Genomic DNA, 27,634 nt, shown 5'->3' with positions numbered 1-27,634 from the left:
TCCCCTGCATTTATAAAAAGGTTTTTTAAAAAAGCCGCGCATAGTGGTGTACATTACAGCCTTATATTACCTACCATCACAAAGATTTTAAAAACTGCAAGCCTGATTCTGCTCTCATTTACCCTTGCAAGATAATCAGGTTCTATATCACTCTCTTTTCTTTGACCTAACACTGAAATAGTTACCCCAGCAATGGAGCATAACTCACTATTATAATAACAAGAGGAGAGTCTGGAATCCAATGCAGGGGTTAAAATTGTGGGGAAGGAGGTGACATGTTAGGAGAAGTTGATGGGGAAGATAAACTTGTGTGGTACAGTGCAGGAAGCAGTGTGACCAGAGGAGGGAAGCTGGTAGTAATCAAGGTGAGAAATGACCAAGGGGATGGACCAGAATTTGGTGTAGGGATGGGAAGTATGAAATATGGAGATCTTACAGAGGAAGAGCCAGCAGGATTTAGCAACCAAGAGCAGGGACTAGAGAGCCTCTGTTAACCAGAAGCTGGGAATGGGCAACCGGGGATGGATCACTTGATGATTACCTGTTCTGTTCATTCCCTCTGGGACACCTGGCATTGGCCACTGTCAGAAGACAGAATACTGGGCTTGATGGACCTTTGGTCTGACCCAGTATGGCCATTCTTATGGCCTCTGAAACGGGACTGAGCTGTATCAACCCCTGCCTCTGGAGAAATATACAGGAGTTGCCACCTGGTGAATACCCTGAGGAGCTGCTGGAACTATTGGCTGCAGATTACCCTGAAGAGCCTGAGGGCCCATTAGCAACAAAGCCCTACGATCAGGTAGGGGTAGGAAGTAGCCCAGGGAAACCAGACATTAGTTCAGTTGTGTTTGCTGAAGTCATGGTCAGTATGTTTCGGCAGGATCCCTGCTGACCCAGTCGGAGGATTCCCCACCACTGTTAGGGCCCTGGGCTGGGACACGGTGGAGTAGGGTGGGCTTGGGTCCCCTTACCTCCTGCTGCCAACCCCACCCTGGGATTGCAGCCTACCTACCTTAGGCCAGACAGCCTGCATTTGTTTGCTGTCTGCTCCCACCAGGGAGTTGGGCCACCAACTGCTTTGCTCATTCCTAGCCAGGGAGCTGGGCCAAAGACAGCCTCTGCTCTGTCCCAGCCCGAGGGCTTGAGCCTGACTGCTGGGTATTGCTTGGCCCCGCCCAGAGGACTGAGCCTGATTGTGTTTGCGGCCCACCACAGCCAAAGGGCTGGCTACAGACTCTTTACTGACTTACAGTGCCAATCCCCTGTTGATCGGCTCTCAGACGTTAGGTGGTGTAGTGGCCTCCCTCTGACGCAGACTGGGAGGAACTATTCCAAGCCACTACAGAGCTGTTAAAATAAATCTTTTAATTTACGCCAAACCACAACAGGTGGATTAACCCAATGGGGCGCCTTGGAAGAATCCATTTGTTAACACACAAGATTGTGCATTATATTTTTTTTCTGCTGTGTTAAGTGATAGCGGTATAAGCAGATGCAAACAGCAGATGTCACACAGATTACAACATTCAGGGCTGAAACCAAGTCTCTGAATATTGCAGTGGCATTCAGGACATGAATCTGACAAAAGTCTCTTTGACAGTCATGAAAGAACTTTTAAGAGAAATAGTAACTAAAATGTAACTTCTTCTTAGGCTTATTTCATTTTACTGCTATAGATGAGACTGGCATCTTTTGAGAGACTGAATCACAAAAAGTAAGATGTTTCAAATGACAAGTGTCATCTCCAAGAATGACTGTTAGCAAGTTCTCTGGCAGGTAAAAAAAAAAAAAAGGGTAATTGTTAGAGGTGGACTTGGGCAGCTGTGTTTTGGTTTTGAAAAGCTTCAGTCATATCAGTCAACAAGTCATGACTTTTTCTTCTGATCAGTGTTTTAGAGAAATAGGGAATTGTAATGTTTCTGCTGCTGCCTTATGATATCAAGTTAAATAAAAGTCTTTTTTCTCCCTTTTAATAATTCTTCCCCCACATCTAGGAGGAATAAATTAACATGCAAAGCCTGGGCTCAGAGCTACAAATCTCCATACCATAAAAGACCAGTGTAAATCAGCCTCCATCATTGTCAAACTACCCAAAGGGCATGGAGTTAACAGGTTCCTTGGAATTGCTAAGATTGCCATTTGTATTTGTTGCAGGTGCTGGTGAAAACTCAGGGGCAAGGTGGGGGTAGATATAAGAATAAAGGTCAGTGAACAAGTGAACTGGAAATGAGGGTGGAGGGGGAAAATAATGGTTGAGTCTACATGGGGCATTGACACAGGGTCTGCACAGGTTCCCTTCCTCTCATCCCTGTGCTCAGGCTGGTCAAAGAAGGGATCCTAACGCCTCTCTCAGTTGTTTCACCTGTGTCTTTTTATTTACAGTGCTCAGTGCAGCCCAATTCCCCCAACATTGATCCCCACACTGACCCTTCCCTAGGTCTCTTGGCCCCTGAGGCTTCCTGTAGTCGGTAGAGAGAGCACTGCAGTCCCTCTGTCTTCTCCCCTGGCTAGCCTCCCACTGAGCCTTTCTCTGGGCTTATATCTCCTCCAGTCACCAGCCCAGCTGGCTCCACTTGGCTCAGCTGATTCCCCTGAGCCTGCCCTCATTAGGGTCTGCAGCTGAGCTCCTTGCTGAGTATCTGGGCCTCTGCACCCAGCTGCCCTGCCGGGAAGCAGGGGGGGGAGCCACCCCTTTAGCAGGGCATCCAAGGGGTTTATACTCCTGCTCTGCCACAGGCATCCTTTCTACCCCCACAGTTTGGATCAAGCTCAAACTGAAGATTCGCCCACATCTCAGAGCCATCTGTGTACATATTATACACAGACAATGATTAAACTGAGGGGAGTTAAAAGTCAAGTGTTGTGAGCTGCTCAAAATACCACAAATTTACTATTATGCATATTGTTCTTTAAAATGTATGTTGGGGGGAGGATTACTCACTTACCTGGTGATTTCATCTAATTCTGTGAATATTCAAAGATAGGGTGGTGAATCTGTACATAAAAGCAAATATTCTGTGTGCTTTCATTTGTTGTCACACCTTCAACTAACATTCCACTTTACCAAACACCATTTTAAATTAATTTCTTTCATTTCCTTTTCTCTTTTCCTTTCTTTCTACCTTAGTTTTTCTTTCTTCCCTCATTTGTGTTCTCACTCTTCCCCAGGGTCTTTCCTGAGAATCCCTCCTCCTCTTCAGTCTTTCCTGCTTTCTCTTTGCATCCTAACCACTTCCATCAGGTTTGTCTTCTGCATCTTCCCAGGCTCCATCTTCCTCCTGTTCTCATTTCTAAATTAACCTCCACAGTATCTCCTTCCAATCTCTAGTTTTCCTCCTCACACCCATTGTGACAGTGTGCCCCATAAGGCTTTATGGGGGGGTGCTTATAAATGTATGTATGACATAACTGGAATATGTTTTGTGCTGCCTGTGCCATGTAATATATCTCCATAAAGGTTATGGTCTACTATATCTATTTATCCTATTTGTACATATATATCATTTTCTACTTGAGGTTAAGAATATGGTCTGTATGCTTGCTTGGTTTCTGAGGCTAGGTCTACACTACCCGCCTGAATCGGCGGGTAGAAATCGATCCCCGAATCGACGCTCTTACTCCACCAGTGGAGGTGGGAGTAAGCGCCATCGACAGGAAGCCGCAGAGGTCGATTTTGCCGCCATCCCTACAGCGGGGTAAGTCGGCTGCGATACGTCGAATTCAGCTACGCTATTCACATAGCTGAATTTGCGTATCTTAAATCGACCCCTCTCCCCCCCCCCCCCCCCCCCCGTAGTGTAGATGTAGCCTGAGTAAGCTTTATGAGGCATTTGATCAGCTCCTTTAGGAAGGAATTTGCCAGGTTAAGTACCTGATCAGGAAACACTTGGGGAACAATGCATCTTTGGAATGCTCCAATCCACATAAGAAGTCTTCCTGGAGACATGCAAGGTACCATGTGGACAATCTCTTCGGCCTATAAAGACTGAGTCATGCAGGAACATGTGACTTGCCCAGGTGACTCCAAAACTCCATCTTGGAGCTGGACTTTGCATAGGAGGGAGGAGGGGGGTCTCCACCCACAAGAGAGAGTCTATTTAAACCCATGGGAGACCCCTCCATTTTGTTTCAGCTGGCTAAGGAAGGAACCTCTCCACTCCCTCAGGATACTTGAAGGGGACTGGAACAAAAGACAGTAACTATAGGGGTGTGAGTGATTGCTGGACCCAGGCTAAAAGGAGATTAGCCTGTAAAAGGGAGCATTCTGGAACTGGTGAGGAACTTATCTGTATTTAGGTTGATTAGACATAGATTTGCGCATTTGATTTTATTTTACTTGGTGACTTACTTTGTTCTGTCTGTTACTACTTAGAACCACTTAAATCCTACTGTCTGTATTTAATAAAATCACTTTTTATTTAGTAATTTACTCAGAGTATGTATTAATACCTGGGGGGTGGAAATAACTGCATATCTCTCTATCAGTGTTATAGAGGGTGAATAATTTATGAGTTTACTCTGCATAAGCTTTATGCTGGGTAAAATGGATTTATCCAGGTTTAAACCCCATTGGGAGTTGGGCATCTGAGTGCTAAAGACAAGCACACTTCTGTAAGCTGTTTTCTGGTAAACTTGCAGCTTTGGGACAAGTGATTCAGACCCTGGGTCTGTGTTGGAGCAGACGGGAGTGTCTGGCTCAGCAAGACAGGGTTCTGGAGTCCTGAGCTGGCAGGGAAAACAGGAACAGAGGTAATCTTTGCACATCAGGTGGCAGCTCCCAAGGGGGTTTCTGTGATCTAACCCGTCACACCCATTATTCGTTCACTACCACATCAGGATAGAATTCCTTTGCCCTTCCTACTTGGCCCTATCTGACCTGTATACATCCAACACTCCATTCCTTCACTGTGCAGGAACAGTCCCTAAATGTTGTTTAAAGGAGACAATCATGGTCTTTGGGGACACATGGGGACAATGGGACTGTGAATTCACTTCAGAGTTCCCACAAAGAGGTGTTCTTGATTCTGCACTTGAAATCTTAGCCATAGTCTCTCATTTAAAAGTGACTTCTGGACACAGCACTAGCAGGTGTATGCATCAGTGAAAAAGGAGCAGCAGTTGAGGTATTGGGTAGCAAAACCAGATGGTGTGCCATATGACAGCACTGATTGACCATTCTCATCAGCACAAGGGTGCTTGTGGCGGTATAAGAGAGGGCATGAGAGGAGTGGGATGCTGAATGCAGGGAGGTGAAGTCCCAGTGGAGGGTGGAAGTTAGTTCTTAGAGAACTAGACCTGCTACAGCTCTTCATACTCCTTTCAGAGATAAAAGAATATGTTTTTTTCCCCCTTATAAAATGTTACCTTTGAAAAAATTTGTTTTATTTATTTAGAGATGTTTTCGTGACTGGCACCAACTTGTTGTCTGAGCATCTCAAAAAGATTTATCCTCCCATCGCCTTTCTAGGGTACATTAAAGTGTTATCCACAGACACAGCGAGATTCTGGGTCTGATCCTGTACAGTGCCTCCAGGAAGAGCAGCACAGATGGTATAGCTCAGGCATAGGGGAGGTGAAGGTAGCTACCATTGCATCCTTCAGATTGCTGCTCCGTGAGGTCAAAATGGCCACCACGTTAAGATGGAGCAGATAAGGGCTGCTGTAATATCTAACAGACCCATCAAGCTGCATATGGGCTACACTGCTGCCCAGAAACCTCATAGATCATGCTCCACCGGCTCTCCTACTCCTAGCCCTCAGCCACAGCCCAGCATTCCCTCCACACCACCATAAATGGTCCTACCCTGTGCCAAGGGAGTTCTCCCGTGGTCTTCCCTAGGCACATTACCAGTGGTGTATAGGGGCCGGGACAAGGGGAGAAGTATAGGGGAGGAGCAAAATCTGTCATTTTATGAGTTGTCCATGGTGTCACAGGAAGTCTGTATGAGAGCCAGGAATTCTGCCATTCTACTGCCTTAGCCAGAATACCATATTTCCATTTTCCAGAGAGAAACCTTGTTGTCCAATTCACTTAAATATCACATTGTATTTAACTGAAGTTGTTTTGCTGATGTGTTTTTGTACTAACTCAGAAAAAGGAAGGGAGGAGGAGTTGTGATTTGTAATTTGCATGATGAATGTTCCCAACCAATAGATAAAATGTAACATATGCTGTGGTTAGCAACCAAAGAATTCTCTGGAATTACAAGTTCAGTTTAGGCAGGATATTTTCACAGCATCCAAACAAAAAATAACACAGATTTTTGTGGTGCAATGTTATAAAAATTATTATCTGCCAGAAAAAGAGAAACAACATTTCTGAAGCACTCTCAGCTATTATGGCAGTTCAAGAAGTTACCTCATGGTGTCTTTCCACAGAATGACATCTTGGGAGAATGCACTGAAATTAAGATGCTTTAAAATAGAAAAACTTCATCTCTAAAATACATATGAATGTAAAATAAGTCAATGAACGAATTTTTGATAAAACAGGTGAGTGGTGAAAAGGTTATTTGAAAATGAGGGCGTTTTCAGTACTTTTGGGGAGACAAAGAAAAATATTAGTAATTAATCAGAACTATGGATCTTAAAGTTACAGATATGCTTAAATCTATGCACATGATGAGTCCCATTGAGTTATGCGAGTGTTTAACTCTTTGTGGGATTGGGACTTATAATACATTATAACACATTCTGTATAATCTGAAAGATCATAAATGTACTCTTATGTGTTGAGAAAAATATATATGCCTACAATAGTTGATCTGCTACAGGAAAAAATAAAGCTATTGCCTAGTTACTTACTAATATTTGTGCATCTTTTGATTTCCTTATTTTCAAGAAGGATGAGAGGACACAAAGGTGTCTTCCTGAGGTTCTTATTTGTAGAGCTGTCCTTTTCATGGAGGATTTTGAAATTTGGTTGTACTCTGGTTTGGACTGGAACGCCCCCACTTCCAAATTTCAAAATTCTCTGTGAAAGAGAAAGGAATCCTGGCTCAGGTATTGCTTCTGGTTGACTGCCCCAGAGCTGTGGACCCTGGAAGCCCTGGGTCCTGGGCTCAGGTGCTATCCACCTAACAGGCTGCCCTGGAGCTGTGGATCTTAGAAGCAAACATGACCAAGAGATAACTGATAGCTCTCACTTCCCTACAAGCTGAACTGGATGCGTCCGATATAGTGGTGGGTACTACAGTCACATCTGTGGGGACGGAAAGATCTTCCTGGCTCCAGTTCTCAGAGATTCCAGGGATGTCTTAACTACAAATGAGGTCCTTTCCTTTGAAGGCAATGAACTTTTACATTCTGAGATGGATGAGGCCCTCCATTTGTTAAAGGACTCCAGGGAAACTCTGCATTCTTTGGTCCTCTTTCTCAGCCACAAGAAGTATGCAAGTGAGACCACAACATCCCTTCAGGCAGCTGGCCAGTACTATTATGAGCCTCAGATAATCTTGGAGCCGCCAAGAGAGAAGCAATGGTGACCCTCCACATCTTCTGCTATTGCATGATCTCTGTCTTTCACCGGGCAGGAGGTTTGATGACAGTGTCAAGAGCCTGACAGAACCTCTTGTGACACCCTTCCTTTCTACCACTAACCCTCTGGCAACAACCTCTTTTACTTCTGGGAAGCCTGGACTTGAATCACCTCTGATCAGTGGGTTCTGGGAAATGTCAAAAAGGGATATTCTACCCTATTGCAGTCCCTTCCCACCTTCCCCATTGCTTTTTCAGGGGCCCCTCTCATGAGATATTGTTGAAACAAGAAGTGAACTCCCTTTTACAATTTGGAGCAATGGAGGAAGTGCCCTTAAAGTTCAGTGGCAGTGGGTTTTTATTCCCAATATTTTTTCATTGCATAGCAAAAAGGGGGTAGGCATCCCAACCTGGAGTAGTGGAGGAGGTGGTGCCTTTAGAGTTAAGAACAAGAAATGCCAAGTGTTTTGCTCCAGAGAGTGCTTTGTGCAGGCTCCCTGTCAGATGCCTTTCTCATGCCTTAGACACCAGGACTGAGGTATGCCATCCCCTCTGTTCCCCAAGATACTCAGGGTCCTGAATAAACAGAGGCAAGATACTACATTGATGATTATGACAGCCCCGGCATGAACCAGGGAGTTCAGGTGTTTGGATCCAGTGAACTTCTCAATGCAGCCCCTGATCACTTTATTCGATCTGCCTGACAGAGTCTCACAGAACAATGGCCAGATCCTACACACAAATCAAGCATCCTCACATCTAAAAACTTGGATGCTGACTGGATAATGTCCACCAAAAGAAGCTGTTCAGCTGAAGTTCAGAACATTCTGCTCTGAAACAGGAAAATCTCAACTTTAGACTGATTTATAAAGCTGAGTGGAAAAGTTTTCTATTTTGGGCATCTCAGCATCAGCTGTCTCCCTTGACATCACCTGTTTCAGCCATATTGGACTATTACTGGCTCTGAAACAATCTTGACTTTCGATAAGTTCCATAAAGGTCCATCTAGTAGCAGTATGTGTACATCACCCTCCTAACCAGGACCACACTGTACTTTCCCAGCCTACAGTGGCAAGTTCCTTAAGGGCCTAACTCATTTTTACGCCCCAGTTTGGGAGTCCCCTCCCTTTTTGTGACTTCATACAGTATTAACAGGATTGATGGGTCCCCCATTTGAGCTCTCAGTAACTGTTCCCTATACCATGTATCAATGTAGATTGCATTTGTAATAGCGATTACATCAGCCTGAAGGATAGGGGAGATTCAGGCCCTCATGATAGGTCCCCCTTATGCAGTGTTTCATAGGACAGGATTTCTCTCAGGCCTCACCCCAAGTTCCTGGCCTAAGTTGTTTGAGTTCTGTATGAACCAATTTATTAATCTCCCAGTTTTCTTCCCCACACCTCATTCAACCTGTGGAGAAGCTAAACGTCACACACTTGATATAGTGAGAGTACTGTCTCATTACTTGAACAGAACAAAATTATTCAGGGACACACCTAGACTGTTTGTGGCCTTTGCTGATAGAGTTAAGGTCAGGCAATAGTCTCACACAGATTATCAAAATGGGTCTTCATGTGCATAAGAACATGGGATGAGCTAGCCAGGTTTAATCCACCTAGCCATATTCCTCTAATGCTCAGGCAGCCTCTGCTGCCAGTTCGAAGAATGTCCCTATACTTGAAATTTGTAGGGCAGTAGTGTGGAGTTCTGGTCACATGTTTCCAAGACACTGTTCTTTAGCAGAGGTTTCCAGATCAAATGCCCATTTTGGTAGGGCTGTCTGCAGTCACTACTTAAGCAGGAATCCAAGATCCCACCTCCAAGAGGACAGAACACTGCTTGTTAGTCACCAAAAGTTGAATCCCTGTGGACAGTCATTTGAAGAAGAAAGAATGGTTACTTATCCTAAGTAACTGAGGTTCTTCGAGATCTATTGCCCACATGGATTCCATGACCAGCCCTTATTCTCTGCTACTACTGTGTCCTACTCATCTGGGATTCTGTATTCCTGAAGGAACTGAGGGATGGTTGGGCCCGTTCTACCCTTTCTGTCCTTGGGTGGCAGCATGCAAGGACATTTGGGCACAGCTGCAGTCCCAACTGACACTAACAGCTAAAATAATCCAATCTTTTTCTTTCTATACATCTCTGGGAGGTCTTGGGATACTGTACACAGTTCTTGACACCTCCAAATATATATATATATATATATATATATATATATATATATATTATATCCATCTACTAAGTGCATTAGATGTCATGGGATCTAAAGAAAGATTGAGGGAATGTAAAATGTACAGTTTGAAGAACAGAGGACTAAGGAGGGACTTTTGAGAAAAAGACAGAGAGGGAGAAGAATGATTTTTATAGTGATTAAGGATGAAAATTTAAACTAGATCTTATAATGAGGTTACAATGGAATATTTCAGCCTACTGAAGGTACTGTAAACATAAACTAATGTTGAGAACAAGATCAATGCTTCATGAGCGCATTGAATTTTAACTTGGTTCATATTTTGTTGTCTCTGTGGAAGCCAAGGCTTCAGAGCAGGGGTGGGCAACCTGCGGCCCGTGGGCCGTACACGGCCCATCAGGGTAATCCACTGGCAGGCTGCAAGACTGTTTGTTTACATTGACCGTCCACAGGCACGGCCACCCATAGCTCCCAGTGGCTGCAGTTAGCCATTCCCGGCCAATGGGAGCTGCGGACAGCTGTGCCTGCGGACAAACAATGTAAACAAACTGTCTCGCAGCCTGCCAGCAGATTACCCTGACGGGCCATGTGCGGTCTGCGGGCCGCAGGTTGCCCACCACTGTTTCAGAGGGACAGAGTGATGTAGAAAGGAGGAGCAGGAGTTTGGATTGTGCCCCAAAAGGACACTTCAGAGTAGAGATGAATGCAGCATAATGCAGCTGATATGCCTTGGTGCCTGCAAATAAGTCCCTAATACTTTACATAATTGAAACCAAAAGTAGCTACCATGGTAACATCTGTCAGAAGTTTCCTATGCTGTGCTACTTTGGGAGTAGCAACATTCAAGATGTTGGTACTTGAATAATCCATAGCCACAAATGATTACACATTGACATCACCACTAGCAGAAACTCCCACAAAATGTAGAATGAAAAAGAAACCTCACAACTTTCTGCTGCAAAAGAAAGCAGGCCTCCGTCACCTGAGCTAGCGAAGGAAGATTCTCTGTAGCTCCAATATTTAGACTTGTATCCTCTTTTCTCACCAACCAATAAAGGGCAGCATTAGCACAGTCACTTGAATAGGTCTGATTCCAGCCAGCAAGGAGCAAGGGGTACTCAGACAAACACACAATCATTACATTTTTTCAAAGATCGATTGAATTGTATAAACACCTGGTGCATCTGTGTAGCTATGAAAACACCAGATCTTGCTAAACATTTTGGGCCAGTCTCTGCTTTAAAGTGCTTTTCCCTCCCTTGAGCTTAGTAGGGAAGGAAGGGAAGTGTGGATTGAAAACACTTCTGAAAATTTCATTTTTTTTATTATTCTGGAAAAAAAATACCCACTATTTGCTGAGAGCTAAAATAGCATATTTAAGTTCCTTTCGGAAAGAGGAGGGGAGATTTCTCCATTTACCTTAATTAAAGTTCTTCACTAGCTTCCCCCCCCCCTCTCCCTTGAGTTTGAAAGCTTGGGAGGCTTTGTTTTGTTGTTGTTTTGTTTTTTAAAATCCAACTTACTCACTAGGCAATTTTTCCCATGCTTTCAAAGCTGTTCTGTTTAGGCAATCAAATGTAATCCAACCACAGTCTAGCTTTTGCGTTCTTCCCAACAGCTTGATATCTATTGGCATTAACGTTATACCCCCAGATCAAGGGTAGACAGTGATGTCGCTGTCCAGCACATGAGTGGTAACTAACTGCAGCACAAATAATGAATTGATAACATGCATGTGTTCCTCCTCCATGGAGTATGTGCAGGGGTAAGTCAGCTGTAACTGATTTATACTACGTACCAAAGCTATGCTAAATCAAGCCAAATAATATTGGCCTTTTTATATGAGCGAAGTATTTCCCACGAAGCTGCAAACTTGTAACTGTTAACTTACAAGCCATATAACCCAATATGTTTGTTTTGTCATTCAGTGGGAACCATCAGAGAAAACTGAAGACAGTCTCCAGAGGGTTATGCTAACTTAAAAGCTGAGAGAGCAATTATACCACTAAAATGAAGAAGGCACATTCAAGAAAACAGTGCGGGTAGAAGTGAAAATCAATAGAATAAGAGACCTCAGCTTTTGAAAATATTTTTTTAATTGAATCTGATTCGCTATTGGTTTCCTCCACTAACCTGTATAAAAGCAAACTGGTGCAATACTTGGCTCACACAAAACTTGAAGGGTACCTTTAATTTATTAATGTTTATCTAGGATTCTGGTTACATTTAGCAAAGGTAGACAAAATATGTATAGAAAGTTCTTTTAAAAAAAGGTTTGTTCCCTCTTTTTCCAATGTTTTAATTGTAAAGAAGATGTAGTCAAACTCACATTGAAAATTGTAACATTTCTTCATTAAAAGCTAAACTTCATTGACAGTAATTTAGCTATGATTGTTTTTGATGGTAAACTGGAAACAGCATACATTGATCACTACCACATGTAGTTATACTTGAGTTGGCTAGACTTGAATTCTCCCAGGGAAACTGGGTAGCTCAACTGGATTTCATTTTTTAAAATTTCCAACTTAGTTTCCAATCTGTTTATTCACAAGAATTCTTAGGGTTTCCACTAACTGTTGCAGATGTTCTTTTCTACTCTGGGTCCTGCAGTCTTGGAACAAGTTCTTAGGAGAGAAAAGATCTGTTTTATAGGTTCAGTCTGTCAGTTAGCAGTTAAGTCTACTGATCAGCTGATCTAATATACTGTAGAGCATAGTAAGTTACTTTAAGAAACACCTTTTAATTACCTATCCAGATCTGCATTCCTTCGGGAGTAAATTTATGAGGGCAGATGATGGAGAGATGAAGCAAGTGAGGCAAAGGGAGAAAGACCAAACTTGTGTCCTAATCCTACTCTCATCCATGATAGATGAAGTTTCCTCTTTAATGTCATTGGGAACGTACGGCTGAGGTTCTGATCTTGTTCTCTGTGGAGTTCAGAACTCAACTAAAGTTTGAAACTGGGGCAGCAATTGCTGGATCTACAGCTGCTGTGGCCTGCCCACCTGGAGGAGCTTACAGGATCAGGGCCTAAACCCTGATCCGTCACTGTGAGGGCATCTCAGATTTCAACCCACATCTCAGGGATTTTTGTGTGCAGTAGTTAGGTGGATGTGATGGCAACAGATGAACCAGTTTTATAGAGATCCTTGAGGTCGGCCAGATAAAACTAGGATTGTTTGGAAGGCTAAGAGAGCAAAAACCCATAAATAATTGTGCTGTCCTCCTTCCTTCACTAGTGCAGCTGTGGGGCACATCTGGCAGCAGGCAGTGTGTTAGCACTGTAGCTATTTTAAACTCTTAATGAAATGGTATTAAATTAGTTGAAAGAGTTTTTATTGAAAAAAAACAAAAGTTATTTTAATTAAAATGATGTGTCCCTTCCCCTTCGCCTGATGACTTTTGGCATTTTTACTGTAAATTCATTATAATTTTTTCTTCCATCACTAGACCACTTTGACAACAATTTCCACTCGAGGGAGAGTCTGAAATCACTTAAGAAAGTATTTGATGCCTATTTTCCAGATGGGAAAACTGAGCAACAGAGAAATTAGGGGCTAGTCAAACTTAGGGTGACCAGATGTCCCATTTTTAAAGGGACAGTCCCGTTTTTTGGGCCCTTTTCTTATATAGGTGCCTATTACCCCCCATCCCATTTTTTCACAGTTGCTATCTGGTCACCCTAGTCATGCTACAACAGGAAAATGGTCACCAGTTAGTATCCCTCAATTAAGAAAGATCTTCTTCTAGTCCCCAGTCATGAAAGTCCAGGGATTGTCAGTAAAAGTAACTCCCCTGATCTCAGGTGCTGTGATGGAGCACAAAGAGAATGGTGATCTCTCAAATAATTTTCTAATTTTATAGGGCTGTATATATTGAAACCAATACTGTGAATTGCCCTCAGAAGAAGATAGAAAGCTATACCTAGAGCATAGATGAAACACACATTTTGACCTGCTACATTAAGTACGTGAGGCTGCATTTTAATTAAAATCATATCATAATGCATCCATATTATGTAGCAAAGCTAAATGCTCTATGGCATTATTTTAGGTCACAGTGAACAGGTGTTTTCACTAGCCTAAGCATCATTATGACATGACCCATGTGACTTAATGCACTATGGGAATCAGAACATACAGACTCCGTGTATCTGAATGTTAGAGGGGAAATCTTTTTGAGTTGGTTACCATTCCTCCTCTATAAAAATAAAACAGAGATTAGTCACAAAAATGAAATTACATGATGAGCAGAGAGTACAGAAAATTTGCAAGACCAGAGCTGGCAGGTCACATGTCTGTAATATTTGGCTGAAATTTCTTATATTTAAAAACAAAAATCTGCCCCCTCCTCTTGGCCGTTTGCATATATTAACTTTGGGCCTCACCCTCAGCCCATCATTGACCCTGTTGCTTGCTTTTCAAAAGGGAATCCACCTTTAACCCATCAGTCCCAGAAACTTCTTGGAGCAGGTGTATTGAAAGCTCTGGGGAATCCAACAGACTGCAAAAGAAATGCTCCCAATAGCCTCCTGTCATAGCCCTAGAAACTACTTCATTCGTTGTGTTTCTTTAATGAAATGCAATTTTTTTTTATAGTCTCGATGATACAGACAGCTGTTCAGTTTGTTTCAAATGCTCCCTGTTTCTGGTGTATTCATTTAGAGCTTAATCTCTGAGCAATGTCTACTTGACTTCATAAATTAGGGTGAAAAAACAGATCATGGATTGACGGGAACTTTTGCATAAGTTTTGGTAGTTCTTGTTAATTACTTTCAACTTTCTTATTTTTCTTTTCATCTTGCAGCCAGACAGTCTTCCCACAAAAGCTGGAGGGTATTTTTAAAATGACTGTCTAAAATTAATCTGCAATATAATCTTCTTTTTGGTGAGGATTTTGCTTTTTTCTTCCTCATATTTTTTCTTAGTCACTCCATGATGCTGCCATTTCAGCAACTCCAGCAGTTGTAACTCATGCCTTGATCTTTAAGGGAGATGGGTCATGTGCACTCGCCCTCCTCATTAGCATGGGAGGAGAGTTCTGGCAATTTCACTAGTGTGGCTATTGGTTCTAATTTAGATCTGGTTTATGCTGGCTTCATCAACAGAAAAGTTAGTAATGCTCTACTTAAGGTGGCACTATCAGAACTGTATTGTCCATGTAACTGAACAGTCAAATTGGTGTTACTGGTGGGAAATATAGTTATGTAATGAACATGTTCTTATGATGGTGGTGCCATCTGTGTCTATATAACTAGTCGGCTTCCATATAAAAGTTCCAGGAAAAGTTTATAAAGAAACACAGTGGCAAAATGAATGAATTACAATGATCAACAGAAATGACAGACAAAGTCAGCAACTGGTCCATCCCAATGGAAATGGAATATTGGGCTAAAAGAAGAGTAAAGTGGAGGAACATCAATGCATTGGAGTAGATAGCATAAACGAAGGAACTGAGCTTGGCCACAGTTCTGGCCCTAACCACTTCTTCTCAGGACACAGAGCTCCATTAGCACTACAAAGCTATGCTTTCTGGCCAGCCCAGGAGTGGATGAACACAGTCTTCAGAGAACCACCAGAACTGGCCTTTCTAGGCTACAAATCCTGAAGCTGGGCACCTCTTTCCTTTCCCCTCTTATTTTTTGGGACTTTTTTACCTATCTTACATGAGTGCTGTGGCCATTAGTTCAATTAATTTGTAAAGAATTTAATGGTATTATGGATGGAGAAAGAGAATACTAGATGAGGGAAGCTTGAACAGGAAGTGGAATACAGGTGGAAGTAAGGGAGACAGTAACTGGAATGCAGGGAGGAAAGGAGAAAGAAAGAGAGAGAGAATAAACTTGGAATTGTCAAGAACAAACCATGCCAAACCAACCTTATTTCTTTGGGCTGGTCCACACTAACCCCCCAGTTCGAACTAAGATATGCAACTTCAGCTATGTGAATAACGTAGCTAAAGTCGAAGTACCTTAGTTCGAACTACAAGGTACTTACTGAGGGTCCACACGTGGCAGGCAGGCTCCCCCGTCGACTCCGCGGACTCCTCTCGCGGAGCAGGAGTACCGGCGTTGACGGCGAGCACTTCCGGGATCGATTTATCACGTCTAGACAAGATGCGATACATTGATCCCAGAATATCGATTGCTTACCACCGAACCTGGAGGTAAGTATAGACGTACCCTTTCTTGGACAGGTTTACTGACCTAGTGGTAAGGGGAAGCAGTAGATGTGATATCACTTGATTTTTAGTAGGGCTTTTGACACAGTCCCACATGCCATCCTCATAAGCAAGCTAGGGAAATGCAGTTTGGATGAAAGAAGAGTAGAAGGATATTGGGCCTTGCCCATTCCAGATGTCAGCCTAGGTTGAAGGGGAGCACCTGGGTTTGTTGAGGAGGGGAGCTGTGTGTGGGGAGAGAGGGTTGTATGGTAGGGACAGGAACCTTAAAAATAAGATAAGCATGAGTGTTCTGGATACTTGTCTGAAGTGAATCTAAATTCCAACCCTTTTTAAGTTCAGGAATCTCTCTTGAAAATCAAACAAGTGTTAAGAGGGAAATATGGTTTTCATTCACTAATATACTGGCAGAAGAACAAGTTAATCACTGTCAATTTTTTTCATTGATTTTTAGGGAAAATAACTCTTAAACCAATTCAAAGATCTGAATTACAGAGCATCAGTCTGAAAGGAGACAAGTGCAGTAGATTTTTATGAACCATTGCATAATGGCAAAATATTTTTTCATTGTGATGGATGCATATTCCAGATATCCGTTGTTGGCATTTTTTCATCTGCTCCATCGGATGCTGTGCTTCCTGTTTGGAATCATATATTGTGCACATGTGGTATTGCAACTTTTATCAAAACTGACAGTAGACCACTGTTCAATGGTCTAGTTTTTGAAATATGTGGAACTTTAGGGATTTAAACACATGGAAGATCACACCCTATTGGCCACAGTCCAATGTAATGGCTGTGTGCTTTATGCAAAACAATGTACATTGAAGATCGTAAATGGAATTCTATTAAAACAATCTCTAAATCAGTTTTGAGATATTACAGGGCCATGCCTTATCCTGCTATGGGAAAATGTCTAGAGTATTTAATCTTTTCAGAGGCAAGTAAAGATGACTTTTCCAGAAATCAAGCAGAGCAAGATGGAGTGTGACATCTCTGTAAGCAGTCATGTCACAATTACCAATGTTAAAGCCAAGAAATCCATTATAAGGGACGGGAAGGGTGACAAAGTCCTCTTTGGAAAGTGAGGGCTCATTTACTTGTTGAAATATTCACAAAGCCCAAAACAACATGATTCTTTTGAACTCTATTTCCTACAAAGGAATCCAGCCCTTACGGGAAAGTCCTACAGAAGTTGAGAGAATATTAACCCTTCTCTAGAATTTGTATATCAACCTATAGAATTCTAAAGCAGGGATGCAATTCTGTATTAAATACTATTGGTTGGTTTACAGATTTATAGAAAGGAGCTCATTATTTGTTAAATTCTATAGATCCCTATTGTACAACGCTATTGGTTTCATCCCTATTACATACTATAGGACTTTTCCATAAGGGCAAGGAAGGCCCTTAATTACTGATAGATATGAAGGAAGACAGATAACTGGAGACTCATGCTTCACCTCATTGGGATTATCCCATTGTTACAATTAATTCTGAAGGAAAGAGAGGAGTGAAAGGCTCAGGGCAGATTCTCAGCTGATGCAAATGGGTGTAGCTCTGTTTACATCTGTGAAGTTATACACATTTACACCAGCTGAGAATCTGGCCCTCAGTTTCTTCAAAAGCACTAGGTACATTTAAAAGTTCAGTGCATTCTATGGTTCCTTTGTTGTCTTTTACCTGTTTGCACAATGCAGTCATGATCTTTGACAGGAGCTACTGTTAAGTAATAGAGGGTCCTGTGGCACCTTTAAGACTAACAGATACTTCTGTTAGTCTTAAAGGTGCCACAGGACCCTTTGTTGCTTTTTACAGATTCAGACTAACACGCCTACCCCTCTGATACTTGTTAAGTAATAAAAAGTCTCACTGAAGAAAATGAACTTTGTCTTAATACGTTTAGATCTATGATGATGTCAAGAAAGAGAGGTCTACGCTGAAAAGTTTAGTTAGAAGTTTAATGTTGTGAAAGGTTAAATGGAAAAAAATATGAAGCAGGAGTAGTGTTCAGTAACACAACTAATAAATGGAACCTCTGTGTTCCTTTCCAAGTGTGTGATAACACACAGTATGAAGGCTAAGGAGATGTGAGTGGGCAGTATAATACAATGCACTAGCATGGACAGAGTTGCAACAGCAAGTACAGGACATATAATAAATACATTTTCTTATTTTATTTTATTCCAAAGTGTGAAGAAGCATAAAATGCTTGTGAATTTGAACAGATCTAATTTTGTGAGAGATGCCCTCATACACTGCACCTTTTCTGATGTTAATAATCCATACTGAGCCAGGGCCGGTTCTAGGCACCAGCAAAACAAGCAGGTGCTTGGGGCAGCACATTTGCAGGGGGCGGCATTCTGGCCATCCTTTTTTTTTTTTTTTTTTTTTTAAACTCACTTCCTCCCCTTTCGCAACGCTGCAGAAGCGGAGAACCCATGAGACCCTGGGAGCTGTAGTTCCTTGCCTAGCACCCTGCCTATAGAGCCAGCCCTGGAGCAGGGAAAGAACTACATTTCCCAGCAATCCCTTGGCAGCTATCAACAGGAAAGGGAGGGGGAAGGAGTGAGGTAGCTGAGCCATGCTGCAGCTTGCTGTGAATGGAGAGCTGGCTGCTAGAACGGGTTGGCACTGTGAGTGGGGGACAAGTGTGCCCAGCCCAAGGAGTAGAAGGCTTTGCCCCAGATATCCCCTTCAGAAGACTTCCCCAGACTGGATTAGGGATACTGGTGTGACCTCACCTTGCAGTCCCCAAAGAAGGAATTGGGTGAACTAAAGGGACAGTGCACCTCTCTATCTGAAGCCTAGCAAGGGAGGTACGTGAATCCCACTAGACTTTAAAATGAAAAGTAAGGGAGGGGAGGCTCTGCTCGAGGACCTGGGCAGCTTTAGATACAGTACCAGGCACATAGGAGGATTTCCACTTCTGAGCCATGGAAGCAGAAATTGACTTTTCCTTTCCAGATATAGCTAATATTCAGAAAGGGAATCTAGCACCTGCCTTCCAGATTTGAACACCTCAAAATTCAGGCGTGCTCAAGCTCAATTTGGGCAGCTGTTACTTCATTTCTCCCAAATCAAATATACTGATCTACTGTAACTTGCTGTAAAAAAAGTAGGATACAATTGAGCAAGAAATGCTTCCCAGTGATTTTTAGGACTAGAATTGCTATTTTCAACAGCCATTGCTTCCCCCCCCCCAGTTTTATTTGTTTAAAAGGAAGACAGTGATATTGCATTGGCAAATTCCCCATAGAAACAAAGAGTGGAACAAAAGAATAATAAAGGCACCTCAACTTTTCCTCATTTATGTAGGACAGTCTTACAATATGCATCCAGACATCCTCCAATCACACAAGCTGAAAATTGTTCCACTTTACTGCAGTTCTGTAACCATATGGGAACCAATCCTGTCTGTGTTCTGTGCACATCCAAAATTCCTGCTGAATGACCTACCCTGGGAGTGAGTTACCAGTGACCCAGGGCTGGGACAGCAGGAGGGTGCAGGTTGGGGGGAGAGCCCAGGGCCGGGGCAGCAAGGAGCGGGGAGGGGGGGAGCCCAGGGCTGGGGTGGGGGGCAGCCAAAAATGTTTTTGCTTGGGGTGGCAAAAAACCTAGAGCCGGCCCTGTACTGAGCAGTGGCCCCATTCCCATCAAACGGCATAGCAACACTTATCCGATTGCTGTGAAAACCAGAACAGACAGGGTTGAGGGCAGAAAGTGGCCAGACTGACGCCATCCAGGGTTACTGAGGCAATGTAACACTCCTCAGTGCCACTGTTCTATAGGGAAGAGTCTGGGCTCTATGGCCGGTGCAGCACTCTATGGATATGGCTACACTGCATGTTTCTCTGGTGGCATGTAGAGTACGTACCCACATAGCTCTCCCCTGCCCCTGCCAGAGGGATGAATAGCTGGATAGCTGCTGAGGCAAGTAAAGACACATCTGAAGGGTGTGGGTAGGTAGATGAATACCTACCCTACAATCTCTCTACTCACCCAAGCAATGCCTCCCTGTCCACACTGTTATTTTTAGCAGTGTAGTGCCCCACTGCTTCCCCACTACTGGAGCCTTTCCCCACCACAGGGAAAGGCTCCAGCAGTGGGCAGAGCTCTGGCGGGTGTGTGGGGGGAGGCAGCATGGAAAGGCTTGGGCAAGTCTTTGTTATTAAAGCCTTTTCCCACAGCAGGGGAAGACTCTGGAAGCTAGGAAACATTTCCCCATTTCCTGTTCCCCTGCCAGAGCCCTGCTGCTGTGAAAGACACCGGCAGTGTGGAGCTGCTGAAGCCTTTCCCCTCTGCCAGACCCTTTCGCTGACACGTGTAGCTACACAGTTCAGTGTGGGTGCAGCCTGCTTTTCATGGTGGGGTGAAGCTATACGTACACTACATGCCGCAGCCAGTAGCATGTAGTGTAGACGGAACCTATGTAGTTATTAGCATCTGCATTGTGGCTATATGTCCTGTCACTACTTGGCTATGTGACAATGGAAAGGCACATTTAAAACTGGCCCTATTGTTAAATTCACCTAGTATGACTTTGGGGGGGTATAAAGAGACAGGAGAGATGAAAGCGTTTGTGTGACTCATTGAACATAAACTAAATCCATTGCATCAGCTTCACAAGAAGGGAAACTGATAGGAATATGCAATGCAGTTAGTTACTGTTGATATTTAACTTAAATATAAGTTCCAAGAGATAGGTAGGCAAATGGATAGTGGCTGTGGGCGGGGGAGGAAAGTGCATCTACTATGTATTAGTGGATTAGGCATAGTCCCAAGGATCGAGATAACTTCCTTCTAATATTGGTTCTTATACTGACTTGCTGTATGATATTGGACAAGACACTGAGGCCAAAGTTTTCAAATGTACCTTCCCAACCACACATGCACTGTAATGTAGTTAAACTCTAGTCCCTCCAAAGCAAATCTGACCCCGGGCTATGTTTGAGATTTAAAAATACAGGTTTCTTACTTATTTTAGTGCTATGCACCCCAGTTCACACCATTCTTCAGTAATTTATTATTATTCTGATGGCAGTCTCCCCAGATCCTATGGAATATTATTACCAGAAATAACAAAGGTATTTTTTCCACAAGTCGTCTGCTATATGAACTCCACAATGATAACTGCAATTTCAGTTCAAAAATTCAGCCTAACAAAAAATGAGTGTGGAATGTCAGCTCACCAGATGTGTCTGAATTCCTTTACGTTATCCTAACACATACTTAATTGTAAAGCTAGACGTTGACAATGAAATTAGTGTCCTGAATTAAAAAAAAAAAAAAAACAGCTTCAGTCTTTAGGTGCACCTGTTTACAGCATTGAGGCCGTCTCAGTCAGGGCGTGTGTGTGACTGAGTCTGCCACTGCAGCTGTTCCATTACCATAAAAACCATGGTATTTATTAAGTTTTAAGCCTTTCTGAACTCCATAACTTGGGCTTATAAAGAAAGAGGCTGTAATGCTACGTCTGGACTGTGATAATAGTTTAGATAAAGATCCAGCTTGTGACTCTTAATGACAGCATTAAGTCTACTGGAAGGCACTATATCACACTATCTACAGCAAACCAGACAGCAACTATGAACCATGACAAATTAATGATTAACTGCTTTCTGTATGCTTCGTTAGGAACAGCACTGCTATTTCAAGGTTTTGCAATTTCTTTCGAAGAAATTGCAACTCCCCTTAATGAGTTACAGCAAGGTAAAAAGCACAAATACAATGTGTACGGTTTTTGTATTGCTTGTCAGCATAGGCAAGTTAACAATAATTCCCTTTGTATGTTATAAACTGACAGTTCAGACTCCAAGTCCCCAACATTGCATCTGATTCTGCATGGGCAGACCCCTATCCCTTCACAGAACTGTACTGAATCTGATGACAGGCACAGGGTCTGGAACAAATATTCAGTTAAAAAAAAAAAAAAGAAGCTTGTATCTCATGCTAATTATTCCCTCAAGATCAGGGCTATTTAAATGTAATTGCTAGGACTACTCAAGTGAAATCTTTATACATTTCATAGACAACCTTCATCTTAACTTTTTTTTTAAAAAACCCCAAACTTTTGAGGGCTCAGCTTTGCAACCATAACACTTTTTCACATCTTGGATGTATGTGGCATATATTACGTTAGTGCCACAGAGGGAGGCCCCGAACACCCAGTGCAGTCGGAACTGTGAAACTGTCAGGTTGACCTCCAAAGATAAAGAGTCCAAATCCCATTTATACTAAGGCCTCTTACATCAGGGTCTGGGGAGCCCTATTTAGGCCCTCCACCCCGCCCCCTAGCTGACCCTCCTCTTCCCCTCTCAGGCACCACTGCTTCTACCAGAATCTGACACTCCAGTCCATGACCCACTACATCTACCTCCTCCCAGAACATAAGAACGGCCACACTGGGTCAGACCAAAGGTCCATCTAGCCCAGTATCCTGTTTTCTGACAGTGGCCAATGCCAGATGCCCCACAGGGAATGAACAGAACAGGTAATCATCAAGTGATCCATCCCCTCTCGCCCATTCCCAGTTTGTGGCAAAGAGAGACTAGGGACACCATCCCTGCCCATCCTGGCTAATAGCCACAGACAGACCTATCCTCCATGAATTTATCTAGTTCTTTTTTGAACCCTGTTATAATGTTGGCCTTCACAACATCATCTGGCAAGGAGTTCCACTGTGCGTTGTGTGAAGAAATACTTCCTTTTGTTTGTTTTAAACCTGCTGCCTATTGATTTCATTTGGTGACCCCTAGTTCTTGTGTTATGAGAAAGAGTAAATAACATTTCCTTATTTACTTTCTCCAAACCAGTCATGATTTTATAGACCTCTATTATATCCCCCCTTAGTCGTCTCTTTTTCAAGCTGAAAAGTCCCAGTCTCATTACTCTTCCCTTATATGGGAAGCCTCAGTCCTCAAGGGATCTGCCTTACTGTCCCTTCCCAGAAGCCCCTGCCTCCCCTGCCCTGCTCCTTCCATTTATCTCTCCCAGCTAGCGAGCCCCATCCTTGCGTGATGGGTTTGTCCTGGTTCCCAGCCAGTCCCTGACACCAAAAGGAGCCCCAGCAGTTTTGGCAGCTGGCAGGTGAGAGCCCAGCGTGCAGCACGCAGAGCAGGACCCAGCTGCTGGCTGCAGTGCACTCCTAGCCATGATGTGTGTGGCCGCTAGTTACAGGATCACTGTGCATGCAGCCGCACATGCATGCAGCAAAAAGCCTGGAAAATTATGTCTCTTGACTGGCAATTGTCAAGAGAGTAGAAAAACTGGCCAGGCTGGTCAAAAACCACCCAGGTGGCAACCCTATTTTCCATGCACTTGCTTAAACATGGTTGGGCCATAGTCTGGATGTCTCCCCAGCACCACAGCCTATGCCTTACAACACTCTGGCAGTGTGAAAGTGTGCAAATTATATTTATAACAACTTTCTGGGCCCTGTAGTTACCTTGCTGGAGTAATGTCAAGGGGTTTAACTGAAAATAAGGCCCAAAGTGTAGAAGGCAAGTAACTATTGTGGAATCAGACACACTATAGTCTTTCTGCATCCTTATGCATTTGTTTCCTGTTGCTAGATCAGTTGGATTGTGAAGGGCTCCTCATGTGTCAGCATTTAAGAAATTCTCCAGAGACTGAAATTCTATGTTTAACTCAGGCAGCTGCATTCATGTAGCCAGATTTCCCTTTTAGCCATTCAGCATCATCATAGGAAATAAATACCCCGCTCCCACCATTTTAACAAACAGAAAAACAAAACAGTTCAAACTTTCAGCTTACCTCACTACACCCTAACTTTCCACAGATCCCAAAGGCTTTCAAAGGATTTGCTCCACAGCTCTTTTATAACTCATGCTGGCTCAAGAGTTGTCACTTAACTTCACCTTCCCTTTCAAAATTGACACTTAATATCATGTGATCCAGTGCTTTAAAGGTACGTACCTGTCCTTATCAAAGACAAAAAAAATAAATAAATAACCTCCCTTCCTATTCCTGTGTACCACTGGGGTACTATTCTAAAACAAAATGACTAGCTATGCTAGAACTCCACAACCAATATAGTATGCACATTCTAGACTGGGCCCAACACTACAGATTGAAGCAAGAGGACTGGAATCAGGGTTTCCCACATCCTAGGAGAGTGCACAAACCACCAGGCTACAGACTCACTCTCATATGTGTTCACTTTCTCTTTCTGCCAGTCTGGGCTTACTTTCTTTGGAGCTCAAACATGACAACTCCAGAATGAAATCTGTCTCTACAATTCTAGGCATCTTGAATCTCAAGTGCAGTCTGAAAGAAGCTTTGAAGTTACATTTGGATGTTATCAAGATTGTTGTGGTTGGTTGGTTTTAAATTCAGTTGATTTAAAGATGCAGTGGAGGAACTGGAAATAATTTGTCAAGATTTTTTGTATTCGCTCCATTGCTATCTACCACATTTCTGCTGGATCTGCTGTATGGGGATGAGGGGAACAAGTTTCATCACATTACAATGTGCTGTGTCACTCTGTGTTGTATTATACTGTGTAAGCCAATACGACATGGGCACTGTTCACAAATTTGAATATCCTTTTTCAAATCTAAATTAAAAAATAAGCAAGCTTGTCTAAACTTTTGGTTGATTTTCAGAGGATCAAGTAACTGCTATAGGCAAAGAATAATGTAAATGACCCTACTGTACTTTGAATTTGCTAGCATGAACTGGCCTCTTATTAAACGTCAATTATTCCATTATAGCCTTGTCAACAACAGCCGCAAAAGTACTTCCATGACTGCATGCCAAAATATATTACTGTATGTTTCTTTAAACAAAAGCACACTGTGTAATGATTATTGTTTTGTCTCTGATATTTACATGGCAAGGGTTGGTAAAGCTGCTAAAACTTCCGGAATAAACTATTAAAAAAAAAATCTTGATAATTTAAATGAGTATTCAATGGACCTTTAAATGTTTCAAACTCTATGCTCAGAGGAACCTTTTTATACCAAGGATCTTAATTGCAAGGAGATTAGACATAGAGCATTATAGTGAGTGGCACAGCAAGGCAAAGGCTATAGCATCACACGAATGAATCTTAGAAATATAAAATGAATACATGCAGGACAATGAAAGAATTAGGGAAAACTTTGCTATCATAAACTCAGACACTTTGGGGTTTACAGGTCAGTGTAAGCTGAAGGAGTGACTCAACAGAAATAAAGCAGTAGAATCAGTAAAGCTTTTTCAGGGGGAACAAATCTTTATCCATATAAATCAAAACAATGTCTGGCACAATGGGACCCTGATCCCTGACTGGGGACTACAGCAGTGCTATTGTGCTACAAATAATATTCATTATTAATAAAAAGTCACTATAAGAAAAACCCTCTGACCATTGGCGCTGATTCCGTGGATGCTCCAGGGCTGGAGCACCCATGGGGAAAAATTGGTGTGTGCTCTGCAAGCACCAGCAGCCAAGCTCCCTGCCCCGCCGCCCCAGCTCACCTCGCCTCCACCTCCTCCCCTGAGCGCACCACGTCCCCGCTTCTCCTCCCAGTGCATGCCACTGCAAAACAGCTGTTTCGTGGCATAACAAGCTCTGGGAGGGAGGCGGGAGAAGCGGGAACATGGCGTGCTCAGGGGAGGAGGTGGGGAAGAGGCAGGGCTGGGGCGGGGATTTGGGGAAGAGGTTGGAATAGGGGCAGAGACTTTGGGGAAGGGGTTGGAATGGGGGCAGGGCAGAGGTGGAGTTGGGGTGGGGCTGAGGGGGGCGGGTTGAGCACCCACCAGTGCCATCAGAATTTGGCGCCTATGCCTCTGACCATGGAAGGAGTCCCTTCACCTCAACATCTGGGTGCAGAGCCCTGCCTCCTCTCAGGCATTCTCCACCTTCCATCTCCACATATAGCCCTTCAAAACTATATACTCGGGGTGGCCAAACTTACTGGCCCTCCGAGACGTATACAACAATCTTCAGAAATTCGAGAGCTTCCCAGCTGAAGCTCAGAGGCCCCCCTTCCCCGCTGGGCAGAAGCCTCTACCCCAACAACCTGCTGCAAGGCAGAGGTCTCGAGTCCCCCGTCCCCCCCCCCCCCCGCCTCAGTCTGGGGTAGGTGGAGAATGGTGGGAGGGTGGTGGGGGGGCTCCAGGAACTGCACTTTAATGGTAAAAGAGCCGCAGTTTGGCCACCCCTATTATATACCTTGATTACTAATGCAAGGGGAGAGGAGACCAAAGCTGGAGTTAATTCCTTGAGTATTAAGGACCAGGTCACAAGCCAATAAAATAATTGTTTTAGTCTCTTAAAACACTGTACAAATCTAGATGACTTAGATCTACAAAACCCAAGACATTCAGATGTAGCTCTTGCTCAAAAGTTAGACTTATGACATTTGTTAATTGTGACTGCAAAGAATGTAATAAGACGGCATGGGTTTATTACTATGGGCTAGATCTTCAGCTGTCCTATGGCCCCTTTATACTTCTCTGGTGGTGCAAAGAAACCATGTCATCAGCTTAATTGGCCTCCTAAAGTTTTTCCCAGGTGGCATAGTGGGGATCCTCAGCTGGCCCAGAGTCAGCTGCAGCCATGTATCCTCTTCCTGGAAAATGGTGGTTAAGTAAAGCATGGTTTACACTAAGTTGCACTGGGGGGTAAAACTAGCCTCTGTATTGGGGAACTGCAAAGGTGGTGTACAGTAAACCTACCTTTGGGCATCCCTCCCTACAGGGAAGCCCAGATCACCCAGACCAAAGGATCTGGTCCCATATTGCTGCAGCCTCTCGGCGCAGTAAAATGAAGCAGACTCTTCTTACCTCTGAATTTCTTGGAGTTTTTTAGTTTAACTCAATCCCTGTTTCAATGTTCATATGAATGCTAAATGATAGCAAGTAATACCTTATTCATTAATAATAAAGTCTAGAACTGAGTAGTGCTTCCTATTCCAAAATGGGTAGTACTCTGCCCTGCTTTCTGATTGGCTTTAAGGAGTTTGAATGTACGGCCTTATTTCACTGCAAAGAGCTGGCAGACTTTGCACATTAAAATTCTAAACTGTCTAAGTAGGTGTGAAACTAATTTTGTGTTTATTTTTTAAAAACCACCTATGATCATTTGGGGCCATCCATTTCACTTTGGGAGGCCCTTACCTAGCTGTAGGTGGGCCCTAGGAGACAATAAAGCCCACCTTAGAAGATAATTCTGAAATATCTTTTCCTGAATATTTATAATGTTCTGGAATAGCTGTAGCTACTTATCCATGTTCCCAGACACAACTTTTCTTAATAAGAAGGGCTTTGAAAAACTTGCTAAATCTGGACATTAAAAGGAAACAGACGTTTTCCTAGAGCAGTGGAATTTTTTTTAAGTCACATAGTACCTTATTGATGAAATGAGGAAGAAAGCACTTTTCCACCAGACTTTGGAGAGCTTATTTACAAAACATAGGATTTTTTCATTAATGTGTAGGCAAGGCAAAGCTATGACAAGGTTTCCTGCAATGTGAAGAGGCTTGTGTGGCTTTTCATTTAATCAGTACATGATCTTGTACAAGTGACTGTGGTTGTGAGTGTGTTTATAAGTAAACAAACCTGTTCAGAATGCTGCTAATGGAGAGGAAAGTGGTCACAGATTTCTTCTTTTAAATAGAAGTCTAATCTAATGTGAGAAAATCTGTAGGGTTCTTGTTATCCTGTTTTCAGACTGATTGAATTAAAAGGCCTTCATTTGTTTACATGAGTGCAGTTTAGAGTGTCAAACACCCTAGTGCAGTGGTTCCCAAACTTGTTCCGCCGCTT

This window comes from Chrysemys picta, chromosome 1, assembly GCF_011386835.1.
Source record: "Chrysemys picta bellii isolate R12L10 chromosome 1, ASM1138683v2, whole genome shotgun sequence".
NCBI lineage: Eukaryota > Metazoa > Chordata > Testudines > Emydidae > Chrysemys > Chrysemys picta.
This window is presented reverse-complemented; position numbering follows the sequence as displayed.